We start from the raw sequence: 23,284 nt of genomic DNA, 5'->3' as shown, positions 1-23,284 counted from the left end.
ATTATTGTCACATTCCTAAGCAACTTGGAGTCACTTCTCAAAGACTTCAAAGTCTTTGAAAAGCATTTAATGCTTTGTGTGTTCAACAATTTAACCTCCAAAGTCTTCCAGAACCACTAATGGCTCTTACATGACCATTAACGGCTCTTACATAACCATTTATGCTTATTTCAACTTGTCTCCTCAAGCATTTATTGCTTTGACCATGTTTATCCCTTTTGCCTTTGCACAAGAGTTTATCCATTGGATAAAAGCTTTATTCTTTGAATAAAGAGTTTATTCATTCAACTAACCTAGACCTTAACTCTCAAGGTCATGTCAAGCATTTAATGCTTATTCCCTCTCCTCTCAACCTATCTCACATTGACACATATCATCTTGGGATTGGGTTGAAAGCCCTCACATGGATTTGAAATCATTCAATCTTGACCCTTGTTGAGATTGCTCAATCTCAACCATCTATTGCTCCATTTTTCCTATAAATAGAGCCAATTTCTTCATAATCCATATCCTGAAAACTTGTATGCATTTAAGCTATAGTGAATTCTAGAGAGAATTTAGCATAAACCACTAATATCTTGTCATCTTGGATAAAATAAATCATGTTAGCATCAATAGCATTTAGTATTAGCTTTTTTATTCACATTTAGAGCAAAATACTTCAATCTCAATCCTCCATAAGCATCCATAGTGCAAAAAGTTGCTGAGAGCTACACTATTTTGGAACTTGGAGAGGAGAGGAACAAAGGAAAAGAAATCAAGAGCATGTTAAGAGGCATTTGGAAATGCCTCATCATATTTATCTTCTTAGTTAGATATTTTGTCATGCTTTCGATACCTCTTTTGATATGCCTGTTTAGATTAGTTTTTGATTGATTAACACTAACGGTTTCTTGTGTGTTGTGTGTTATTTATCATTGACTAACCTTCCCTTTTTGCAGAGCATCAATAGTAATAGGTTCTTCGCATTTTACCTATATGTCTTTCAACATTTGCTTAAGTCATAGTACCTATGTACAGTTGGTTGCTGCTGCAACATATTCTGATTTTGTTGCTGATAAAGATGTACAACTTTGTTTCTTACTCAACCAAGAAACTAATCTGTTTCCAACAAAGAATTCTCTGCTAGTGGTGCTTTTCCTATCATCCACATCTCCTACCCAATTTGCATATGTGCATGCACATAGATCAAAATTTTCATTTCTAGGATACCATAATCTAAGATTTATAGTGCCTTATAAGTACCGGAAAATCCTTTTTACTATTGATTCATGATTTTCTCTAGGATTACTTTGAAATCTTGAAACAATACATATTGCATTCATAATATCAGGTCTGGTTTGTGTCAATTACAGTAAACCTCCTATCATAGATTTGTATCTAGTCGGATTAACATGTGTAGATTCATCCCTTTGAGATAATTTGTCATTTGTAGTCATAGGTGTGCTTACCGGTTCATAATTCTCCATCCCAAATTTCTTTAGTAACTCTTTTAGGTATTTGGATTGACTCAAGAATATACCTCTATCAGTTTGTGAATTCTACAATCCTAAAAAGAATTTTATTTCTCCAATCATAGACATTTCAAATTCTTGCTGCATTTTAATAGAAAATTCTTTACATAATCCATCTTCTCCTCCAAAGACTATATCATCAATTAATACTTCTATAATCAAGATGTCATCATTAGTTATTTTGTAATATAAATTGTTGTCTTCATTTCCTTTAGTAAAACCAATCTTTAAAAGATACTTATCCAATCTTGCATACCAACCTCTTGGAGCTTGTTTTAATCCATACAGAGCTTTTCTTAACCTGCAAACCATATCATTGTCATCTGTCAAAGAAAATCCATCAGGTTGCTCAATATAGACTTCCTCTTCAAGATCTCCATTCAAAAATGCATATTTAATATCCATTTGATAAACTTTGTAGTTCTTGTGTGCTGCAAAAGCGCCAAAAATAATCTGACTGCCTCAATTCTAGCTACCAGTGCAAAGGTTTCATTGTAATCAACTCCTTCTTTCTGAGAATATCCCTTACACACTAGTCTTGCTTTATTTCTGACAACCTTACCATCTTCATTAAGTTTGTTTCTGAATACCCATTTGGTCACAATTACATTTTTATATTTAGGCCGGGGAACTAATGTCCAAGTGTTATTTTTCTCAATTTGTTCTAATTCTTCTTCCATAGCTTTAATCCAAAATTTATCTTCACATGCCTCATTAATAGATGATAGTTCAATTTGAGAAATAAGACATACATCTTCATTTGCCAATCTTCCTCTTGTCATAACTCCTTTAAATTTGTTTCCAATTATCTGATCTTCAGAATGATTCAATCTTACATACCGGGGTGTCTTTGTTTGTTGTTGTTCTTCAATTACTGTGGAATCCTCAGATGGTACCGGGGTAGCTGGATCTTCATTTTGTACCAGTGGATTCAATGTAGGTTCATTTGTCAAAATTTATGTTGCCGGTTCAGAGTCTATATACCTTGAAGTTCTTCTGAATTGTTCATCAATCTTTACATTTGTACTCTCAACAATTTTCTGCAATCTTTTGTTAAAACATCTATATGCCTTGCTCTTAGATGAATAACCAAGAAATTTTCCTTCATCACTTCTAGGATCAAATTTTCCAATATACTCATCTCTTCTGATATAACATTTGCTTCCAAAAATTCTGAAATACTTAAGAGGGGTCTTACCGGTTTTACCTTTGATGTGAACTTTGTTGAATGTATAGACCGTTGTACTGACTACTTCTCTCCAATACATGTGGTAAATTTGTTTCTGATAAAATACTTCTTGCTGCATCCAAGATAGTTCTATTTTTCCTTTCAACAACTCCATTCTGCTGTGGTGTTTGAGGTGCTGATAGTTGTCTTCTGATTCCATTCACTTCATAAAATATATTAAATTCCTTAGATGTGAATTCTCTTCCTTGATCTGATCTTAAACATTTGATTTTCTTACTGGTTTCATTTTCAACCATTGCTTTGAACAGTTTGAACTTTCCAAGTGCTTCTGATTTTTCTCTGAGAAAAGTAACCCAACACATTCTAGAATAGTCATCAATGATTAGCATGAAATATCTATCACCTTGTAAGCTTTTAGTTCTAGCTAGACCACATAAATCAATGTGAATCAAATCAAGAGCATTATTGGATTTTTCTGGAATACTTTTGAAACTAGCTCTAACTTGTTTTCCAAGTTGACATTCCTTACATATTGTATTCTAAGGTTTGACAATTTTAGGTAAATCTCTAACTACCTTAGTAGTACTGATCTTTACCATGCAATCAAAGTTTACATGACAGAGTCTCTTGTGCCATAACCAACTTTCATCTATATGTGCAATCAAGCATGTCTTTTCATTGTTATTCAAATGAAAGATATTACCTCTAGTCTGATTATTGGTTGCAGTTTCTAAACCAGTTCTATTCATGATTTTGCATTTTCCATTTTTAAATTGTCACTGAAATCCTTTCTCAACTAATTGACCAACACTTAAAAGAATATGCTCTAATCCTTCAACATAGTAGACATTGTCAGTGTTATGCTTACTATCAAGAGATATTGTGCCCTTACCTTTGATTGAACAAACTTTATCATCTCCAAATCTTACTAAGCCTCCATTGTATTCTTGAAAGTTCAAGAATTTACCTTTGTCTCCTATCATATGATGTGAGCATCTTGAGTTAATGATCCATTCATCCTTTACTTCAACTTTAGCTGTTAGGGCTTGTACTACCGGTTGAGAAGTAGGTGTTGGTTGATCTTCTGTTATAGCAACAAAAACCCATCCATTGTCTATTGGATCCTCATCAGAATCATCAGTCACACCTTCGTCAACAATGTAACAAGATTTGTCTTTATTCTTCTTAAATCTGTATCTCTGATATTCAGGATTAGGCTTGTATGTTCTTCTAGCTTCTTCTCTTAGTCTAGCTGTAGATCAGGAAATTGGGAAATCATCAAAGCAAATAGATATTAGCTAACCACAAAGCCAAATTACAATGAAATAAATCCTAATCTAATCAATGAAGAATTGAAAACAAGACATTCAGAATAAATGAAAATCCATCACCAATGTCTCTTCCAATTGACCTCTATTGTCCTTCTTTCTCCTCCAAATAGTGGATTTGTGTGGATCTCACCTACAAGTGCAAAAGCATGAAACAAGATTGATTTTGATAGCGCGAGGATACTAGAAGTGTGGTGTTTTTAATCTCAGAAACTCATCCAATTTATAGACAAATTGGAGAGAGGACAAGATTAGCATGAAATTGATATTAGAGGCAATTGATTTCAAAAATGGCAAAATTGAGTTGAAGGAAGAAGGTTATGACACCTTCTATGTCATGAATTATGACATATTGCCAATGCAAAGGTTAGAGGACTAAAAGCCTATGACATCTTGCTATGCCAATGGTATGACACATGAGAAATTCATGCTTCCACCGAAGCACAAAAATAGGGAGAGACTAGAGAGGAATTGATTAGGTGGAAATTGAATTTAGCAAATTAGAAAACGAGGTGGAAATTAGGAATTAGGAAAATTAGAAATGATGAAATAGAAATTAGGTGAATTAATTAATAGGTTTTCATCCATTAATTAATTCATGAAAGAGACCTAGGACTAAATAAATAAATTTATTTAACCCACAAAGAATAAGAAAAGGATTAAATGAACAAATCATAAAACCCTAGAAATAAGAGGACAAGGAATTAGGTCAAGACAATAAGAAATTAATGTAGGTTCGATCATGATTTTGATTGACAAAGGGCCAATGTTGATAAATGATTGAGATTGGTTGACAAAAATCAATGACAAATTGACCAAGATTGACAAGGAGACCAAATTGATAGGCGCCAATTGACGAGGAACAACGACTAATCGATCCAAATTGACATGATTGAAAAGGACAAGGATCGATGACGAATCGATCGCAAAATGACAAGATTGACAAGTTGATAATTGCAAATGATTACAAACAATCTAAAGATGATTGAAAGATTGACAAGAGGACAAAACCCTAATTCTATTATCGAGTAGGATTGACGATGTCCAAAATGATGATAAATAAGCATGCACATTGATAGGACAGGATAAGATCAACCAAAATCATGACTGAAAATTGCTATCGACAAGACCTAATTCGAAAGCGATAAAAATGAGGAATGCAGAAGAAGGACTCGATGCTCGCAAATGATAAAGACCAAGTGTGCAACATAGAAGAAATGTTAATGCGACACAAGAACCCTAAAATAAGGCAATGCGTACATGTTAAAGTATGACTCCGCAAGCGTTGACCATTTTTAGATGTCTACATTAGCATGTCTATCAAGGCATCTCGAAGCCATATGACCAATCTTATTGCAGTTAAAACATTTAAAGGGTGCTTTACCTTCATACTTACTTCCAACTGGACCTTTAAGCATTTTCCTTGCAAACAGTGCTTCAAGTTCTTCAAGTTCTTCATTTTCTTTCCTGGTTTCTTCAAGTTCTCTTGCATAAAAGGCTTTCCAATCATATTTGTCAAATGATGGAGTAGATGATGTTGATGCTTTAAAGGCTAAATCTGTCTTAATAGTAGCAACTAGACCAAATTCTTCAATTTCAAAAGCTAAAAGTTTCCCAATCGATGTATCCCTAGTTATTGATGTATTAGGCATTGTTCTCAACTCATTTATAGCAGTAACCTTCATTTTATATGCCAGTGGAAATCCTCTTAAAACTTTTGAAACAATTTCATCCTCACTTAAGGTTCCTCCACAACATTTAATACCCAAAACAATTTCATTTACTCTTTCCATAAAGGCAGAAATCCTTTCATCTTCTTCCATTTTCATATGTTCATACCTAAATCGGAAGCTTTCAAGTTTTGCAATTTTGACTATGGAATCTCCTTCATTCAATGTTTCCAAATGATCCCAAATAGCTTTAGCAGTAGACCTATCTGATAGTCCCATGATTTGTTGATCTGATAATGCGCTCAAAAGTGCTTTTCTTGCTTTGCAATCATTTTCTTCATCTTTAGTCAACTTAGCTGGACTGGGCTGACCTGGTACAACAACAGTATAACCATTCTTTGTAACATCTCAGATGTCCTTTCCAATGCAATTCAGATGTGTCTCCATTCTGATCTTCCATATGCCATAGTCGGTTCCATCAAGTTTAGGACTATCCTTCCTGAAATAGTTAGTAGACATTGGATCTCCTCAAGCTGTTAAACTTCTACAAAAGATGACTAAGCTTTGATACCAATTGTTAGGTCTTGGAGACAATTGAGAGGGGGGGTGAATCAGTTGTCAGATAAATTCAAACCAAAAACAACTTAACCAATTTAATGCTTAATACCGGTAAACCAGTTAAGTATGTTGGTAGACAGTTTTAACAGTTAATTGCTATACCGGTAAAGATTAGTGCATGAAACATAAACACAAAGTCATCCACAACACATAACACCAATATTTCTATGTGGAAACCCTGTAAGAGGAAAAACCATGGTGGGAAACCTTACCCACAATCAGATGATACTACTGCAGATAGTAAGTGTACATAAAATGGGGTCTGCACATGTAGAAAGGCCAAGCACCTAGAGCTCACTGCTCAATCACAAAATGGGAGTCACACTGACTACAGTTGGATGGTTAAATCCAATAATAATGTACTACACAAAATAGCATCTTCATATGTTGGATTCAGTACTGGTGTAATGTTGATCTGCTTCCACAAAAACCTAGCTTCACCTTCAAATGATGTCTTCGTGTATAGCTATGCTTAATCTCGCATATGCCTTCACAGAATCCTTTTTCGCATTCCACACTTGATCTTGCAAATAAGATCTTGCATTTATACCATACCCTAAGACCAATTTTAGTAGGTTGGCTCTACAAGATATTACAATAAATACATTTTACAAACAATATAATATCTGATGCAATAATCGATTGAACATGTCGGCTTAATGCATTTACAACAATAATTAATCATCTCCATAGCGTGCCATGCTGATCTGGAAAAGATAAACCTGTCGATGTAACCCTAGAGCTATTTGTCGGTAACAACAAATATGCAAATATGAATATACCAATGATTAATTCATTAAGATAAGATGTCCACTCAATGTCTTTGATATTACCAAGTGTCTTCCATATCATTCCAAGTTTCGGTGATCATTATATCCTGCCGGTGAACCATATACCAGTAACTGTGCAATAGTTACTTGCTTGTCGGTGAATGCTGCTAAATCTCCAAAGTGCTAGTGTTTTAGTAGGTGTTGACATCAATGACAAAACCATACCAAAATACCAATAACTTGGCTGGGGGATAAACCATTTGATCTACACCATTACTTCGGGAGCATTTGTGATGATGCTAATGAATTCTTTGGACATCGGGTCTTGGAATATATCTCCCCTTCTAAATCTTGGAGGAAAATCTCACAATGTTGCCATTATCAACCCCTTTTTCTACATACAACTTGGGAGCTATAAAATCTGCTAAAACAAACTAGAATCCCCCTCTTCTAGAGAGAGGACAAATTCATATGGAGGTTGAACCTTGGGGGTGAGTTCACTATTAAGTCTTTTATCTCTCTCTCCTTAGGGAAAACAATTTCTTGGGGTGTTAGAGGAAGGTCTTGAACCAACAACTAATTCCTAAGATAAAATTCTTCTGGTGGCTGCCATACACAACAAGATCCTTACCCAAGATAATCTATCTAAGAGGGGATTTCAATTCTTAAATTGTTGTGTCTTATGCAAATGGTAGGAGGAAAGCCCTTCCCACCTATTAGTCTATTGCACCTTCACTAAAACTCTTTGGGTCTTAGTGCTACAAAAGCTATATTTTCCTTGGGTTATGAATAGGGACCTCCAACAATTTGTAATGGATTGGTGTGGGCCCTCACACAACCCGCTAATTAAACAACTATAGAGATTGATCCTGTGTCATCTTGGCTGGAGCATTTGGAAATAGAGAAACAATAGGATTTTTCGTGATCTTGAAAATCATATTAAGGTAGTTTTCAAAAGCGTTTCCAAGCTCCTCCTAGAAAACCTCTCTGCTATCTCTTGCCCTTGTCCATCCTTTCCTCTCTTATTGTTTGATGACAAAATTGCTAAGAGTTGTGCCTACCTTCCTCTTATTCCAAATTTGACAATTCAAAAAGGATGCTAAGAAGGAATACTAGATGGCGTCCACCTAAGTTGGGATGGTGTAAATTGAATTTTGATGGTGTTGTAAGATAGTCCATGGGGGAGGCGACTATGGGGGGATCCACAAGAATGCATACACTGGAATTGGTGGTAGCTTACTCTAGGAATTTGAAAGGTAATAATAACAACCAAGCTAAAGGGATGACCTTACTTTGGGGACTCAAAGTTTCTCTCTCAATTGGATTGAAGACCTTGGTCATTGAAGGTGATTTCAAACTCATAATTAATGGGACTGAGCAAGACCAAATGGTCCATTGAAGGGATAATCAAAGACATCCAAGAGTTTCTTTTGGGGCTAAAGCACTTTGAAATTGGTCATGTTGTTGGCATTTCAATAGAAAGGAAATTGTTGATATTCATTATGGATATTGAGAAGGTTGTTGAAGATTATTTGATATAACTGAAAAAGGATGATAACTATCTTTATAATATTATTTTGTCATTCATGTCAAGAAATTGATTTCCTGATTCAGTATGATGTTGCCATATCTTGAGAAGATTGATCTGAAGAGAATTAAGATGTCGGTAAAAGACACAAAAAGAATGTGATGAATAAGGGGAGAAATTAGTTATTCAATGGGCAACTATTACTGAGTTAGACAATGATGAGATCATGATGTTTAGATTATTTTGATATCCTACATATGTTCTTGATTGTAAGGTTAATACTATACTATGTCACCAAGCAAAGAACCTAGTCGGTAAACCCTAAGGAACCTAGTCGGTAAACCCTAAGGTTATCGATATCGGTTAATGAAGGAGGAATGTCTACCAAGTAAAGTTTAGTATTTATCGAGTTGCAACCAAGTTATGACAGATCACATTGGATGGATAAAAGCATTATTTAATGAAGGATGTTGATGAGCTGGAGATGAATAAATGATTGGCATGTTGTGCATGAAGTTTGTTAAAGATCCATAGTAATGGAAAATCAAGAGGAAAATCTACAGCGCAGATTGAACTGAAATAACCTAGCACAAGTTCCTAGGAAGGTATGCAAGTTCCAAGGCGAGGTAAAATGTTTTCAGAACGAAGGATACATTGAACCTAGTCAAGATTGAAGATCTGACGGCTAAGATTGATCATGGGAAATGTGATCAAGGAGATTCAGCGGTTAGCAAATTGTTTATAAATAAGGAATTGTTGATAAACAATGTATGCGGGCAAGTGTAAGCACAAGGATGCTACATAGTGATTACCGAGCATAGAAGCTTGAAGACCTGTTTGAATAATAGAGTAAGGAGCCTAGCAGAGGGACAAGATAAGTCCTATGACAAGATTGTTTTGAACAAATAGAATCTGCTTTAACATTTTAGATGTGAAGTTGCAGATATATTTTTATTACTGTTATTTTGTAAGTGACAGAAAATCTCTTAACCGAGTAGACTTAACAGTCTTATTTGTAAACCCTCTAGCAAGGTAACATTCTAAATGAGTGTTTGAAATCCTTTGACAAGGTCACTTCTAACAAAGTGAAGATCCTAACAAATTTGAGGGAAATCCCTTAACCGGGTCACATCTAGCAATGTGTTTGTAATCTTTAACAGGATTTGCTTTTAACCGAGCATACTCTAGAAGAGTATATTTCTTAGTGGGTCCAAAATCCAACAGTAGTTTATCCCTATTTGAGTTTCCACATTAAATCTGGTGTTATATGTGTTATGATGATTATGTGTTTATGAGTTTGCATGTTTAGCAGTTTTTGGTTATATTACTGAAGTATAAGTTACCGAGGTTGAATCTATTGATTTGATGGAGGATTAAGTTTGTATGATTCACCCCCCCCCCCCTCTCATCTTGTTATTCTTTACCATCAAAACTTTACACATGTCTATAGGGAGGGCGATATGGTTGTTGATGCTTTGGTGGTGCTAGGCTTCCAAATTGAAGGATGGAGATGTTGGAGGAGGAAGGATGCCCTCCCCAATAATGTTCAGATACTCCTGTATGGATAGTGCCTTGCAATGGAGTCTAATGGGTAATTTTCATCTCTTGGGGAGTTGGCTTTTGCAACACCTATCAATTTGGGTTGGGGGTTGCACGAGGGTTGCAAGTTTGAATGCAGGAAAAAATTAAATATGAAGAGAAGTGGGCCTTGGATGATGTGGACTCCTACGAGGAGGTGGTATGATCATGTTAGAATTGGCAACCCTTATACATTGACATGGAGTGGGACCCACCTTTTATGTCTTGTGTTCTTTTTATTTTGCTATGATATGATGTCATGGCATCATTCTAGGAAGCCGTGTGGGAGTTGGAGTAATGATGACAAGGTAAAGAAATCTCATGGACTTCAATTCCACTATCACTTCTTATTGTATGTTGTGCTACTAGCACGCACGAGGGATTAAGGGAAGATATAGATGCATTTATGATTCTGATGGCCTACACAAGACTTGCCTTCACATTTACTGTGACACTTTTGGAATTCACAAATTTTTTTAGTGTTTCTCTAGGTTTTCTGCGAAACCTTCTTACTACTCTCAGAATGGGGGGAGACCATGTGCGTACTAAGCCTAGTAAGTTGGATGAGTTTATAAATTTTGAAATTTTATGTCACATTTGTAGAGGAGGGGTTGATGGGTACCTTGAACTAATGCAAGAGTTTGATGAAGAACTAATGTTACAATTTGCTACCTCCTAGGTCAATAGGAGGGTCGCAATGGGAGGAATTTCATTTGAGGTCAGTGAGGAGGCGATTGCACAAGGAACTAGCCTTTCCATGGAAGACATGAAGTGGAAGAGAAGTAGTCATATGAAAAATAGTGAAAGTCTTGACAGGTTCTTTTGTGGAAATGAAGCCCCTATTAAGATGCAAGGTGGATATGTGAGAGAGGAGCTACCTAATCATTGGAAAATGATATGCTTGATGATAATGAAGTAATTTACTCTAGAAGATAATTTTAAAGTTTACTACTTTTACCATATGTCACTTTTGAATCATTTTAGGAACCATGACACCATGTCCTTCCCCTTCTATCTATTTCACTCCTTAGAATAATATGTCAAAGAGGCCCTACAACCTAAAAACCGAGATAAAAAGCCTATTCCCTTGTACCAGGGCTTGATTTATAGTCTATATTCATTTTGTTTGTCCCTGTGTCTACCTAAGAATATCATAGTTATGGAGGCTCCTACCCCGAGTTCTTCCCCCTTGTCAATTGGTACACCTAGTGCTTGGACCAAACACTACATTCACCAACTTGAGGCTACTTTCATTGCTTCCCATAGAACCCCCTCCACCTCAGTGGTAATTACAAAAAATGATATGCTCGAAACCCAAAAGCCCTTGATAAGAAAGAAGAAAGGAAAGAAAAACAAGAAGATTACTATTTCAGAAGAGTCGAATAAGGAGGAAGAGGAAGAAAGGGAGAGCAGTAGGAATGAAGGTAGAAGAAGGTCGAACAGACTAGCCTACCATGATTATTGGAAGGCTAAATAATTAAAGTTTGTTGATTATGGCTCAGAAGATGAGAAAGGAGAACATGGGAAGGAGTATGATGAAAATGAGGATGAGGGGAATGCTGATGGTGGTGGGGAGAATTTGGATTAGAATTTAGAGAAGTCAATAAATAATGGATGGGTTGAATAGGGGAACCCAATTGGGGATGAAAGAGTGGAAGAGGTTGCCATGGAGGAGGATGTGAAGATGGATGTTGTGGTTGAGAGTTGCACGAGATGTTAGAGAGCTGACAAAGAGCTAAAGGAAATAGAGGAGGAACTGCAAAGGTTGAAGGATAGAATCCTTGAGATAGAAATGAAGGTGGGGAACATATTGAGATTTAGCCTTTGGGTTATGCACAGTTCGACGACCTCACTTTGTTTAATGCAAGACAAGGTGCTTGGCAATGTTGTGGGTGAGGCTGACATTCATAAGGAGATGATTGGAACAATACCCTATTGCAAGCGGGCCAAGTTGTTAAGAAGTCTAGTAATGTTTAGTGCCATAAGGGCATCCTTTTTTGTTGTTTTTGTTTATTGGAGCTTGGCTCCTCTAATAAACTTGTTTTATGTTAGTTGATGTTCTGGACTCTGGCTATTCTTTGGTTGGTTATGTTTACTGCTTTTGAACTGCTATGACCATAGTTGTTACCGGTTGTTTCTTGTAATTTTGTTGTTGTTTTTGGACGCCTTTGGGCTATGGATGTTATAGGGACAACACCCCTATTATGCTACTTTTAATATCAAAAACATGTATATTAACTACTAGAAGGCTTTTCCAAACAATTTTAGTTAATTTGTAAAAAAATTTAATGAGATTTGATCTATTTAATTTTATTTAGAGATGAACTCCAATAGTAATCATTACTCTAATGTTATTTTCTTAATAATGTTGGTAATAATTTCAAAGCAATGCTACGTAGTAGCATATAAGCACCTTTAAACATTTGTTAATGAAAAGAAGGGTGAAATCACTACTCCAATATTTCACTTTAACCTCTTTACTACTACAAATCACAACATTAGATCAATGATTATAATTTACCACATGAAAAGATTTTGACACAACACATTACAACACTTCATAAATATTTTGATTAAACAAAATTATACACACATATACATCCATTCTTAATTGGTAATAGGTTTAAATAACAAAAAATCAATTTAATTCCACTAAGATATAGTCACATTTGATACAATTTGAAGAATATGAGATCAACGTGATGCAAATTTCTATGTGTCAAGCTTTGAAAATGTAACCATTGCATGAGTGATATTGAGCACATGAATAATAACAAATAGACAAACAATGGTTGTAACTACAAGGTTAATATCCTTACAACTAACAACAAATATATGCTTGATTTCTCACACATGTTTATAATTAGACCAACGTGCATGAATATTCTTTTTAGCAGTGCAATGATTATTTGTGGAGGTTACATAGAGATAACAAAGTATACATACATCAAATCATGTAATTTATTTTTTAAACCTTTCAAATTATCTCAAGGTGCATAGATCAAAAGATCAATAGTTGGTTAACAACATAATGGGATGAGATCATAACAACAATAAACACACTTTTTTAATTTAACAACAAAATAGGGATCAATGACTTATCTATAGAAGTAATAATGAAGTTTTTTTGTTGCAGTCTTTGTTTTGTGATATAAATTATGCTCTATACTTAGAATTGGAATTGATAAGCTTTCACATATAGTTGATTGTTTTTTTCTTTGCTATGGGTTAGATCTATGCATATATATATGATCTTCATGTCTACAAAAAGGACCTTGACCCACATAAATGGCTTGCACACTCTTTGATGTTTGGGATCTACTGACCTCAATGTCTAGAATCTGCATTTAAATAATAGTTTATGTTGACAGACACTATTGTGTGTTTGCTAAGATAGTATCTTTTCCTCACGTCAAATATCTAGATCTAAATTAATAGTTTGAAACAAAGATTGAAGATACAAGCAATTGTATGATATGTTCTATCATTTAATACAAATGATTGTACAATATGTTCCATCATTTAATACAAATTCTAATGAAAGTTGATGATGCAACATGACACTCTTTTGAATTCACTGGATGAATCTATTAGTATATTTTAGAATCACCTAATAATATATTTGAGTTTTTCCTTTAATATAATATCCTATCACACAAATTAATGGATTTTGTCTTCAAGTCAATAAATAATCAATAACAAGGAGGGAATCAAATTTTGGCTCAAAATTAAATTTGATTTTGGGAGGAAGGGGCTCATTTCTACACTATACATTTGATCCAAGGTAACATAAATAAAATAGAGATCAAATTTGAACTCTTAGAATTTATGGAAATATATTCAAGTTAAAATTTGAATTAGTTGTTGTCTTTTATGAAAAATATGTCACTTATATACTAGTCTTTACATTCAAGACAACTTATTAAAATAAATCTAGAACAAACCTTAAACTATCATAAACCAAACAAACTAGTTATTTATTTAATTTATTATTTAATTTATTAGTGAATATCAATAAAATTTTAGCTTTCTCTAGGCTAGGGGAGGCCATAGATGAGGGACCTCATCCTCTACATGAATGCATTGCATTGACACAAACAATCCAAGCTCGAGAGTTCAATGGTCCAATAGGGACACAAAGTCAGCTAGGAAAAACAAACCAAGAAAGTTTATAATATGATAATTGGAAAGCAAAAACAGAAATCAAATCTGAGCTAAATAAATTGAATCCAACTCAAGAGAATGAAAAGCATATAATAAATGACAGTACTCATACTATTGGAATTATTGTAATTGATGTCATTGATGTCAAGGGATGGATGTCAAGAAGTTGCAGAGAAGCAGGTAGCATTCACACATAATACGCTGGTTATGTTGTGCAATTGTGCATAACACGTCGTGTTATGTTGTAGGGGTTTCGACCAAACTTGTCATCTCCTCGTGTCAGCAACAGTCACTGAGTCATAAGTTGTGGTCTATGAGCCATGATTTCCGTATGGTAGCAGTTGTTTGGTTTGAATGTAGGGAAGAGATTGTGTAGGATAACACTTGAAAAAATAAAAGGCTATCCATAGCTCCATACAGGATAAAAGTTTCATGGAGGTCGAAGACCCTCCCACTATCTCGTAGCATGTTTGTTGAGCCTTCGTTGACCAAGCAGGACAAGAAAAGTCAAGGGGAAATGTGTCCTCCGCTATCTTACACCACGCAAAGTGTGTGCATGGTGTTCGTGCAGGATAACTGCAAGGGCATAATGATCCCCTGCTATCTCGTGGCTTGTTTGCATTGAGATTGAAGGTCTTGCGAGGTATCAAAAAAAGAAGCAAGAGATGCTTCCTGCCATCCCGGGGCATGATGAACGTGTGAAAGGTGACCATGCGGGGTTAAAAGGACAAAGGTAGGAATTGGGCTTCCCGCTATCCCACACTATTCAAAATGGATGTTTGACGGTTGTGCGAGATAAGATAGTGAAGGAAGAGAAGGATCCTGCTATCTCGTAGCCTACAGATGGATGTAAAGAGGACCTTGTAGGGTGAGTTGAGGTAGAGAGATGATGCATCCTGCCAACCCACATAGGCAAAATAGGTGTGTGAACGATGATGCAAGGCAGGTTAAAAGGATAAATGGTGTGCATCTTGCCATCCCGCATCGACAGAGCTTGAGGTTATTATGACCATTTGAGGTGTTTTGATCGACACATTGGCAGCTCAATTAGCTTATTTGTCCATTTGGTGGTTGACCATGGTTGACTAGGTGACTTGGATGTCAAATAAAGAAGACTTTTGATGATATTTGTGCATGCTGATAGGCATAAGGGTTTTACATGGAATCTGACCGACCTTGACCTAGTGATCTAAATGAAGAATATGAAGACATGTGGTTTCTTGATGGACAAAGAACGAAACAGATACGCAAAATTCAGTGATGATGAAGGTAGTTGTTGATCTTTTTAGGATAGGTCGACAGAGGATGGAGAATGCATTAATGGTGACCGAGTTCCAGATGGTTGATGGGATTGAGGTGATCGACAGAGGCAAAATAAAATCAGTTGGACATATTGAGCTTGTTAAATATAGCAACCCAGTATATAGAACTTTTAGAAAATCAGAAAAGAGGCATTTAATGCAAATGGTCGATCCAAGAAAGAAAATCATATTTGTTGCAGACCGAATCCGAGAGAGACAAAATGAATTAATTTTAAATTGCAGGTTTAGAGGGAAAAACATTCTTCAATGTAGAGATGATGGTGCAGAGTTGTGAATGGTTTTTGACATTGGTAGGCATGGTTGTTGAGATGTAGATAGAGGTGAAAAAAAAGGGGATATCTCAGATAGTTGAGTGTACGTGTAGTGCTGCAGAGAGTGTGTGGCTGTTGAGAGTGAGAGATAATTCAAAAATTGAGAAAGAAAAGAGAGACATCCATAGAAACAGATAAAAAAGAAGAGACGGAGGAAGAAGAAGAAACAGAGAAGGAACTCTAGCAGGCAGAGAAAGTAATTCTCAAGATATGAGAAATTTGTAAGTATAACAAAACTCAATTGTGACAAGATTTTGTAGACTTGATCAATCATTGTAAATCTCTGAGTGGGTGCTTAGAGTAGGGGTAGGTGCTCCTTTGAGTAGGTGCTCATAAAATTAGGGGTTGATGCTCCTTGGGTTGGTGCCCTAAATTTTAGGGGTTGGTGCTCCTTGGATTGGTGCCCTAAAAATTGTAAACTATTATTCATTGTGAGGCTGGATTGGAGAGGTAGACTCTAGTAACTATTCTCACCAAGGTTTTTCCCACATTGGGTTTTCCTCGTATATTTTGTGTTGTGGTTTGATTTGTGTGTGTGTGTATTCTTAATTAATCAACAGTTTATGTACGTGCACACATAGTTGAAATTTCTTAATTACACTTGTTCACCCCCCTCTTAGTGTCCATTTGTGATCTTTAATTGGTATCAGAGCCTTAGGTTCCCTTACTGTAAAGCTTCCTCTAGCTTCGGGGTAGATCTCATCATGTGAACACAATGGCTAGAAATGAGTTCTCCTCTAAAGCCCCTATGTTTGATAGCACCAACTATTCCTTGTGGAGTAGAATAATGGAGACATATTTGTCTTCCCTTGGGTTTGATGTCTGGATGTCAGTAAAAAATGGATATGTTGTTCCTCAAGTTCCTCCTACTGACCCTGATGTTAAAAGGGAATATGAGAACAATGTGAAAGCTAAGAATGCAATCTTGAGTGGCTTATCTGATACAAAGTTCATGAAAGTCATGCACTGCACATCAGCAAAATCGATATGGGACAAACTGCAAAGTATATATTAAGGAGATACTAAAGTGAAAGAAACCAAACTACAGAATCTAAGAACTCAATTTGAGAACTTGAAAATGAAGGATGAGGAGAAAATAGCTAACTAACTGCAGAGTGGATGAAAATGTGAGTGCTATAAGAGGACTTGGAGAAGAAGTCAAAGATGAAGTTATAGTAAAAAAGGTACTCAGATCTCTCAATCTAAAGTATGACACGAAAGTCTCGGCCATTGAAGAAGCTAAGGATCTAACCACCTTCTCTATGGATGAACTGTTTGGCTCTCTATTTGCCTATGAGATGAGAACAATAAGTGTTGAACCTTCAAAGAGAGAGGTTGCCTTCAATACCATACAGAAAGGAAAAGAACAAGCTACAAATGAGGATGAAAATGACTCTGATGCTATTGTAGCAAATTTTGTAAGGAATCTCAAAAGAGGTTCAGGAAAGTACAAAGGTAAGTTGTCCTTCAAATGTTTGAACTGTGGCAAGATTGGACACTTTGCATCTAAGTGCCCTTTTGGAGAGAAGGATGAAGATGAAAAGAAACACTTGAAGGCACTTGGTAAGGAAAAGATGAATAATTCTTATATGCCAATGAGAAGAAATTTCAAGAGAAAGAGAAATCATTACATATTTGAAGATGATGCCTCTAATTAAGAAAGTGTCTCTAAATATTGGTGCAGTGATGGTGAAAGTGAAGTCAATCTCTTTATGGGACAAGAAGAGTTATTTGTTGAATAAATTGTTGATGATGAAGAATAAGAAAATGAAGTTGTTGTAGACCTTGATGGTGAACTTGTGAGTGTACTAGAAGAACTTAGAAGAGTGATAAAGGAATATAAAAAAGTACAAGAATGTTGTTGTTGAAGAACAAGATCTACTAAACAAATCACTTGAGGAGTTGTTGGTTGAAAATTTTGTACACTTCGGGAAATCTACAAAATTGTGGTTTCAACCACAGTGTGTGAGTAAAACTCTCCTAATTAAGGGAAGGCTCCCCCTATCTATCTAATACTAAAACTAAAATAGTATGGAACAACAGTCTTTCTTCTTTTTTCAAGAAAGCCAATATCCTTTTCTCTTCATAGAAAAGTGATAGCAATTTAATATAAAACAACAGTAACAACTTTTTGAAATGAAATGAGAGAAAGGAAATGAAGTTTCCTAAAAGTTCAAAGACTTCCATCACTTTGATCAGTCTCATAATAACCAACAACTACCTTTGAAAGAGGCGGTTCAAGCACAAGCCTCTCGGGAGGAGGAGGTAGCTTGGGTTGATTCTTAGCACCATAACTGGCAGCAACATTAGGATATGTCCGTCTTGGGATATCCTTGTACGATGTAGGATAGGAATTCTGAGATACTTGCTTCTTCAAAGCAAGGAGTTCATTTGCTAATTTGTGCACTATTGGGTCGGTAGAACTAGAAGATGAAATCTCCATATGTGAACCTCCTTTGGACCGATTAGGATCCCTTTTGATTTTACCAGCTAGGATCAAATCGTCCTCAATTTCAGTAGCCATTGATTGAGCAGCAGCTAAATCTATTGGAGATGCTTGTCTTAGGAAGAAACTGACCTCCGACAACTAAGTATTGATGAAAAAGCACCTAAGATTCTCAGGAGTAGGTTGAGAATTGGTAGGAATTCTATTTGCTAATTTGTTAAACTTAGCAATGAATTCGCGCATGCCTTCGTGGCAAGGATAACTTTAAGAAACCACCCCCCGGGCAAAAGTGTAAAATCCTAGCGAATCAGACATTATTTTTGGGGGGAAATTTTCATATTGATGGTGAAATTATTTTTCAAAGTAGGAAAAAAAAATATTTTGTATTGGCAATTTTTTCCTAGGGTACGAAAATTACATAAATTTCTGGCGAATAATACCTTGTTCTGTGGGGAAAATATATATTGTAGGAGGCAAATATTTTTCGTTTAAAGGAACAAATATATAATTGTATGGGCGAAAAATTTTCGTCCAAAGGAAAAATTATTTAAGCGTATTGGCGATTTTTACCCACCACTTGAAAATTATTTATTTTATTTGGCTAATATTTTTTTATTTATAGAAAAATATATATTTTATTGGCGATTTCATGAATTCATTGCCATTAATAGACAAGGCACATCACATCACATCAATACATCACATTGAGTCAGGACTCTCCATGACGTATCGAGAAGCGTGGTCTCTTTGACACGTGAAGGGTGACACATACCTAAAATCCATCAATGATTTTAAACCGTTCGATGATCGTAGATCAATGGCTGAAGTTTTATTTTGGCCCAAATTTCTGAAGAGAACGTAGTTTAGCAGAAAGTGCCCGGAATGGAATTGGATTCAATAGACACGTATCAAATGTCACGATCGATAATGTTGATCATTTAATATATGTCTAGTCACTAACTGCAATCCACTCTGTCCCCGCGACTTCCAATGTGGTAATTGTCAACTTGGTACTGATTTATAGTTGTTTCCAATTTTGCACACGAGTGCATTTATGGGAAAGATTTGCAGAGATATACAAAAGATTTTAAAAAAATTAAAGGAATTAATACGGTTAGAGAAGTAATTATTACAATCAAGAGCTTCAACTATTTATATACAATCTCTGCTTCTTTCATCTCCAATTAGCCTTTTCCATTTGGTAGATAAATCATCGGAGATCACGGTATTTAAATTATGCCTCTGGTTTAGGTCTATAGGCTCAGGTTGTTTAATTTGGTAATCTAATTTGTCAAGATGGATACTCCTATCCACTTGAGAATCATTTCTGCAGAGGACCAGAGGGCCTTTTTGAGCTCCATTTTAGACCTAACCCTCCAATCACTCTGCAAGGAGGTTGGGATGTTCACCAATGAGGTTGTGAGGATGGTGTTGGGAAGAGACTTTCTGCTTAACGAAAATAGATACCGTGTTAACACGCACATTACATCTCGGTTCTTGGCATCTCTTTTGGACCTCAGAGGAGACAAGGTGGATATGTTGATGTTGTTAAGGAAGGTGTTTAAGGAAGATTTCCTTGGAGATGGTGTTATTTTTGTCATCCTTGTAGAAGTAGGAGTGGGGATCCCTTGGGCGAGTGAATTAACCAAGCTTTTCCTCCTTGACCAAACAATGTCAGTGGCCAGGCAACCATTTCTTTTGAACCTGAATGTGGAGCAGTTGACGCGTCATAGGAAATGGGCGTGGATTGGCAAGGACTTTCTCCAAAAATGGTTGCTCCTAGGCGACTTTCCAAACTACAGTTGGCTTGAAGAATTCTTTCAGCTTATGTTGTCTAAAGAATTCTACATGGAGGGAGGGTCAGATTCTTAGAGTAAAACATCCACTACTTGTGCCCTAGCCCCAACCCCCTAGTAGTTTTTTTTTTTTGGCTATGTCCTCGTAACCTCACAGGCTCAGTGGCTAATTCATTTTGGCTTTAAAATTTTTTAGGGACTCAAGTCTCAGACATGTAAAAATTGTAAATTTCTAAAACATAAATATTAATGATAATTTTGCAAATTCCAATTCATTTCAGTTTGCCTCTTATGGATATAAAAATGCTTTCTATTTTATTTTATTAATGATAGTTTTGCAAATGCTTTTTGTCTTTGAGCTACGTTATTTCAATATTTTGTTAAACAATGGAAATAAATTTAATACTGTGATCTTTTTTATGTAATGCTTCTTCCTCTATATTTAATATATATAAAAAAATTCCAGTTCATTCCATTAATTATTTGTACATTGATTATGGTTGATTATAATTTTATAAATATAAAAAAAAAAGATGTTTATCTCACGAAAAACAAGTAAATTAAAAGTCCAACTTACTTGTTGTTGAAGTTTTGAACTAGTGCATGTGTGGGTTGGTACATGCTATGATTTATAGTTAAGATTTTGTCATTATGAAGAAATTTGAGACATTTATGAACGGTAGATGGGATCGCTTTCATGGAAGAGAACCAAAGATGTGAATATATTATTAGAACAGTTTCAAAAAATAGAATTGAGAAGTGGATATATTTTATCATTTATATGCATCAATATACAATGTGGTAATTGGTCCCATTTGTTTTGTATCAAACAAATTAAAGTAATTAATTACTTTACAAAACACCCAATGAATTAGGTATTTTACGAAGAAAGGCGCGTCCACTTATTTGGTCCTATCACTCATTTGATCTTATAATCTATCTTTGTAATAGAAAAAAAATATTATTTAATCAACTTTTGATATGATAATCAACTTTGATATGATAATCGATAGCTTACCCTCTTTTTTAGTCGCTTTGGTCTGTTGGTGGGCTTGTTTTTTCTAGCAATTACAATGCTTTTTTCTTTTTTTTTTCTATATTCAAAATGACGAAATTTTATGAATCTGATCAATATATCATACATATATATATTGGAACGAATTGTGAATGTCTTTGATATTTGCAGTGATATATAGTGGTGAATATAATTAAGTCTATAAAGCTCTATTTCGGGCGAAAGTTGAAAATGATTAAACAGACTTAAAAAATAGTTCGGAAAAGTGACTCGAGTGTGGTGTCGTGCCCAAAAAATGGCAAAATTTATGGGACCCACGACAACTGACAACATATACCATCGTCTGTTGGATGAGCACAAATCAACGGCTTAGAGTGTATTTTGGCCCGAATGTGGGAAGTAAGCACATTTGTGAGAACTTCCCCTGGAATTGAACGTTTTACATTTAATTAAATATAATTAAGTCTATAAAGTTCTATTTCGAGTGGAAGTTGAAAATGATTAAATAGGCTTAAAAAACAATCCGGAAAAGTGACTCGAGTGTGGTGACGTGCCCGAAAAATGGTAAAAGTCATGGGACCCACGACAACTAACAATAGATACCATCGTCCATTAGATGAGCACAGATCAACGGCTTAGGGTGGATTTCGACCTGAATGTGGGAAGTAAACACATTTGTGAGAACTTCGCTCAGAATTGAACATTTTACATTTAATAAAATATAATTAAATCTTTAAAGCTCTATTTTGAGCGGAAGTTGAAGAATTAATAAGACTTAAAAACAGTCTAGAAAAGTGACTCAAGTGTGGTGATGTGCCCAAAAAAATGGCAAAAGTCATGGGACCCACAACAACTGACAACAGATACAATCATCTGTTGGATGAGCACAAATCAATGACTTAGGGTGGATTTCAGCCCGAAAGTGGGAAGTGAACACATTTGTGAGAACTTCACCCAGAATTGAACATTTTACATTTAATTATATTTAATTAAGTCAATAAAGCTCTATTTCGGGCAGAAGTTGAAGGATTAAAAAGACTTTAAAAATAGTCCAGAAAAGTGACTCAAGTGTGGTGATGTGCCCAAAAAATGGCAAAATTCATGGGGCCCACGACAACTGACAACATATACCATTGTCCGTTGGATGAGCACAGATCAACAACTTAGGGTGGATTTCGGCCCGAATGTGGGAAGTGAGCACATTTGTGAGAACTTCACCCAGAATTGAACTCTTTACATTTAATATCCTTAGAATTTAGACTAAAGCAATGAATGTTTTGTCCTTCAGCGGCGAATAGATATTAATAATAATTAATAAAATTACAACATGCTTCTAGATATTTTTCCCTTTAGATATTACTTTTGTACTTTTCAGTGTTTTCAAAATAAGTGACTCATAAATCATAATCGTATTTCATTTCATGGACAAACTAGTAAATCAAGGGAGATTCAGAAACGGCTACTAGATTGAGGAATGCAAGTTGCAACGGGGAGTGTTTGCAACAATCTAGTGAAATAGAAATTTCGGGTAAAATCTAAAGCACCTACATCCCGCCTTTTTTACTTTTTTTAATCTTGTGGTTCAATTTGTGGGTTAGCATTTCCAGGCTTGTATCTAGCATTATTTTGAATTATTAACAATAACAGTGATGGGGAAAACGGGAAGCAATAGTTCAACAGGAAGCCAAGTGAAAAAAAAAATGTACCTAACCGAACTAGTTAAAACACCAAGTTTCACTGATGAATACCATGATATTTATGACCCTACTATCCATGGTGAAAAGTGTATCATAGATATTAGATATGCATTGTCTAGTAAGGTGGAAGATCCAACCAGGGCAAAATTTACTATTTTCAACACAATGTTACAACAAAGAACAAATAAAATTGCATCATGGGATACTGGATTGGGAAGCATGGTGTTACCTGAAGTATTCCCTTTCCCTGATTTTTCATGGTTTGCGCCGAAAATTATGATGAAGATAAAAAAGCAATTGCTAATAAAAAGAGGAAATTTTATCCATAAACGTGGGAG

This window comes from Cryptomeria japonica, chromosome 1 (assembly GCF_030272615.1).
Source record: "Cryptomeria japonica chromosome 1, Sugi_1.0, whole genome shotgun sequence".
Classification (NCBI taxonomy): Eukaryota; Viridiplantae; Streptophyta; class Pinopsida; order Cupressales; family Cupressaceae; genus Cryptomeria; species Cryptomeria japonica.
Note: the sequence above shows the minus strand (reverse complement) of the source record.